Genomic DNA, 4896 nt, shown 5'->3' with positions numbered 1-4896 from the left:
GGAAGAAAAAGCTGCCCTGCCTCCCACGCCCCCAGAATGTCTAGCATTCCTGGCAAGGAGGGCTCACTTCTGACCAGCCAAAACCAGCCAATGCCAAAGTGCACGATCCCTATGCCTGACTTCATACATACTGAGGAAAAAGAGAAACGAAATAGCACAGCCAACATTGATAGTGTCAGACAAAAGACACAACTGACTAGAGATAGTCACAGAGACCTAACAGGTAACAATTCTGTCTCCAAAAAGGTGTTTGGTGTGTTATCTCTCAAAAGTGGAAAACTGATAAGGAGAGACTGTCATCAGCCACTTGAATTCTACCTTCAAACTTCTCAATCTTAAGCACATGCACCCATAAATGCTTTAAAATTAAAACCATCAAACCTCCAAACATTTTCAAAACAAAATGAGAATTACACCATGACAGTGAGAAGTGCTCAAACAAAACTATTCTCTAAACACAAAACATAGAAGACAACAATAAGCATGATGGAACTCCTAAAATACCTTAGGGCTGAGCTCCCCACCTGGAGTGAGAATTGCTGGCCGGGCTGGCGAGAGCACAGGGTGCTCAAGAGCTTAAGCACGGATTCTGGGGCAAGGGCGCCTAGGTCTAAGCCTTGATTACTGTCAATTACTACTTTGGGCAGATTTTTAACCTCAGCTTCCCTGCGTGAAAAATGAATTCAAGGGTCATCGACCTGTCCTGAGAATTTGAAGGAGTTACAAAGTGTGAAGTTTCAGTAACACCATAGGTCAACAGGAGCTCACTGCGCGGCTTTACTTGGAATACCATCTGCTCACCCCTCCAGGTCGGTATTCACAGTCCGGTTCCTAAGCTCAGCGAGGACTAAGGGCTCCGTCGGACCCAGACTCGAAAGCAACTCAGGGGAAGCCCAACTCAGCAGCCTCGGTGGGAACGAGCACCACCGCCCCTTACTCACCGTGGGGCTCCATCCTGTATCCCCCGCGCCGACTCCAGATGAACACCCACAGCCTGGCGGCGGCGGCGGCTGCTGCCGCCTAGGGCTCAAACTTGCTGCCTCCATCCCCCATGCCGAGCCAAGCCAGCACTGCGAAGAGGCAGCTGCTGCAGAGGTGCTCCGCCTTGGCCCCACCCATGCCCCGCCCCAGCCCAACCCCTGGAGCTCAGCCCATTGGCTCAAACTCGCAGGGGCGGGGACAGAGCACAGAGAGGAGCCCAGGGTGTGGTAGTCTGTCAAGCAGCTTCTGGTCTGACAGGGGCTCCTCAGAGAAGACACTGCTTAGAAAAAGTCACCTGAGAACTGGATCTGGGTAATAGGCGTTCTTGGATGGAGAATCTGTATTTCCTAGACCACTTTCATCTTCTGTCACCAAACCCCGAGAGTGATCAGAGCAGAAGTCAAAGGCTCCACTCAGGTAACATGCAACAAGGCCTACCTAGCCCAACACCTTTCCAAAGGAATGAACTACATCGAAACAAGACAACCATTCAGCCCCTTATAAAGGACAGAACTTTCCACGAAGGCCCATGTTTGGTCAACTGCCTTCTTAAACTCACCTCAGGATATATGAAGGAATGATTTAAAAAGCAGCAGGTCCCTCAAAATACAAGGGCTCTTGAAATCAACACAGAAAGCTGAGATAGAGAAAAAGATGGGGCGGGTTCCTGTGGGAACAGTACAGAGACAGAAAAATAACCATTGGTGGGAGGAAAAAGATCCAGGGTAGTGTGAGGGGAGGTGGAAAGAAATACCAAGCAGCAAATACCAAGGAAGAAACAAGCAAAGAAAGAAGAAAGAAGAGAGTGGGACCCAAGGTGACCAGAAAATAATACACGGAAATACTGTAGGGCTGACAGGTGAGGCATTGAGTCAGGAGAAAAATCTGAAAAAAGGACACTTAAATCTTCCAAATTACAAGAAAAGCAGCCCCTTTAGTGTAACTTGAAAGGATAAATATGGAATTGCTTGGTTACTTTAGCTCTACAGTGGATTTTTAAGATTCACACAAATGTACCCCTTCTACCCTCAAACACAAAATACCAAATTCGTGCTCCAAATATTCAGGAACCTCAAAACCAAACTACCTTTTAATTGCATTGGGGGAAAAATGTAGCAAAGACTTTCAGCATGGAAACTGATGATATTTGAACTTGTAAAGCAAGCTACTAAGAGGAAAGGCATCTTCAAGAATAAAGGGGGGTGAGAGTACGACTACAGTTAAAAGCACACATTTGGGAGGAGATGGTTAAAAAGTGGCTCCATCTGCTCCGAGTGGTTCTCAGCTGCTCATACACCCCCTCAAGTCTATTTAAAAATTTATCAATTCTCATTTTACGTATCTGCCATTCCATTTAATTAAGAAGACTATGAGTGAAGTTGGTGGCACATTTTTGAAATCCTACAATTTAGGAGATAGAAGCAGGTGGATCAAGATTCCAAAGTCATTCTCAGCCACCCAATGAGTTCCAGGCCAGCCTCGGCTACAAAACAGCCTGTCTCACAGAGCTCCCAACCACTACAGATCGACCCCACCCAACTAACAAAAAAGAAGATTGTATTCTGATCCAAATGGATCTGATTATGTCACTGAGCAAATAAGATGAACAAGTAACTGATAAAGAGAAAGGGACATGAGGGGCTAGGAGAGAGACAAAGTGTAAGGAGAAAGACGACTGTGGAGAGGAAGGTGAGGAGAAGACAGAGGCAGATAATGAAAGATGAGAAGGAATCGGAGATAAAAAGCTACAGTAGAAAGACTACTTACTGCGAGGGGAAAGTGGAAGGACACCTCGATGTAAAACAGGACTTCTGGGGGAAGCAAAGCCAACTGGCCTCTGAGCAAAGACAAGTTGAGAAGAGGCTCCTTGGTCACTTAGCTCCACAGTTTTTTTTTTTCAGATTTAACTATTTAAAATGCATTCATAAAGCTTCAGATATAAGTATATCAAAACTGAAAGCAATAATATTGAAGACATGTGTAAAAAGCATTCCCTTAAACACCACTGCAAGAGAATAATGCACCATGAATAACCAACCCATGACACCGCTGGCTACTCAAAATTGAAGGACACACACAGGAGAAGAAAGGACTCTGAAGCTCAAGAAGGGACATTGAGAGAAGAAAGTATTTGGTTCCATCTGCTCCATGTGGTTCTTAACATTTTCTACAGTAGAACCTACTTTAACCATCCCACTCATATCCAAAGAGCCAGCTATTGTCCACAGAACCTGACAAAGAATAGATCAATGACTATGAGATGCTTAAAGTCTAATAAGTATGGCTGTTTATCAGAAATTTTGGTCTTACAATCTTCATCCTTCAATTGTCTAAAAACATATTAGCTACCATTCTTCCTGCAAAGGATGATATTTGCAAATATTAATAAAAATAAGTTCATTTTTAAATTAAAGGGACTCTTATTAATATCTCCTGATCTATATTTTAAAGTAAGTTTATTTGGCACCAATAGATTTAACTCTGAAAAGCACAACACTGAAATAATCTTTGTACTTAAAATTACTGGTTTATAATACTTATAAAGCCCTCCCATCAAAAGTAAAAAAATCACCTTTGGATCTACTGTAGAAATGTAACATCTCAAATTGTTCAACAAGCTGCAGAAAAATATTTCTGGAAGCAACCTATAACTGAAAAGAAATTACCAGCCAAAGGTGGGGTAGGGGTGGGTGGTTGGCAGCATATGGGAGGCAAGAGGCAGAAGCAGGCAGATCTCTGTGAGTTCGAAGCCAGTGTGGTCTACAGAGTGAGCTCTAGGACAGCCAGGACTATAAAGAGAAACCATGTCTTGAAAAATAAAACAAAACAATTACCTGTGTTTCTACTATTTTCTGTTGTGATTGTTTCTATCGTTTCTCTTTTAAACTGGTAATCTGCACTCATTTTATGCTACCCACGAATCCTATGAACCAACAATTTATAATTTTAATACATTCTCCTCAAATGTCTATGGTAGCAGGCTGAATAACTATATTCTTATGGGTAGTGGTGCTAGTTTTTTAAACAGATGTTTTCATATCCCTGAAGCAGGCTGTGTGGTTTAGGCAGCCTGTATGTTTTTCATAGCAGAACATCTGGGACCATTTTTGGTTGTCATAATTGAGGAAGGGGCTCTACTGACACCTAGTGGGTAAAGGCCATGGACATGCTAAATGCCTTCATGAACCAGACAACCCACTCCTTAGGAATTAGCTAGCCTGAAAAGGTCAAGATACCTTACTCTGGGTTCAACTACTTTATACTTATACTTCATAAACTGTAAGACAAATACTTCAAATTATATCTCAGTATGCCCTCAGCAAAATCTGGATTGTGACAACACATTGTTTTATTTTGTTGTTGTTGTTTTTTTTTTTCAACAAAAAAGTTGCATGAGGGGCTAGAGAGATGGCTCAGTGGTTAAGAACACTGACTGCTATTCTAGAGGTCCTGGGTTCAATTCCTAGCAGCCACATGGTGGCTCACAACCAAATGTAATGGGATCTGATGCCTTCTTCTGGTGTGTCTGAAGACAGCTACTCATATAAATAAAATAATTCTTTTAAAAAGAGTTGCATGAGAACAAATTTTTTTGTTTTTTGTTTTTTCCAAGACAGGGTTTCTCCATATAGCCCTGGCTGTCCTGGAACTCACTCTGTAAACCAGGCTGGCCTAGAACTCAGAAATCCCCCTGCCTCTGTCTCCCAAGTGCTGGGATTAAAGGCGTGAGCCACCACTGCCCGGCCAGAACAAATATTTTTTAATAACGTCTAGATTTAAGCCTTAAAAGAGGGTAGTGGTACATGCAAGGACACCCGTGAGTTCGAGGCCAGCCTGGTTTGCCAAGTGAGGCACTATTTCTTTCTTCCTTCCTTCCTTTCTTTCTTTCTTTCTTTCTTTCTTTTTTTTTTTTTT

At 42.8% G+C, this 4896-nt stretch overlaps 1 protein-coding gene across 2 annotated transcripts in view; it reads right to left on the bottom strand.

Moving 5' to 3' along the window:
- Positions 1-4896, bottom strand: part of Arhgap29 (Rho GTPase activating protein 29) — a 62921-nt gene that overhangs the window by 48883 nt on the left and 9142 nt on the right. The window contains exon 1 of one of the 2 annotated variants that reach the window (XM_031375327.1): positions 942-1081. The exons of the other annotated variant lie outside the window; for it this stretch is intronic. The gene's annotated coding sequence lies outside the window, so the exon portion shown is untranslated. Of the gene's footprint in view, positions 1-941; positions 1082-4896 lie in introns of those variants that run through there. 2 annotated transcript variants of the gene reach the window in all.

This window comes from Mastomys coucha, unplaced genomic scaffold (genome assembly GCF_008632895.1).
Source record: "Mastomys coucha isolate ucsf_1 unplaced genomic scaffold, UCSF_Mcou_1 pScaffold16, whole genome shotgun sequence".
Classification (NCBI taxonomy): Eukaryota; Metazoa; Chordata; class Mammalia; order Rodentia; family Muridae; genus Mastomys; species Mastomys coucha.
This window is presented reverse-complemented; position numbering and strand designations above follow the sequence as displayed.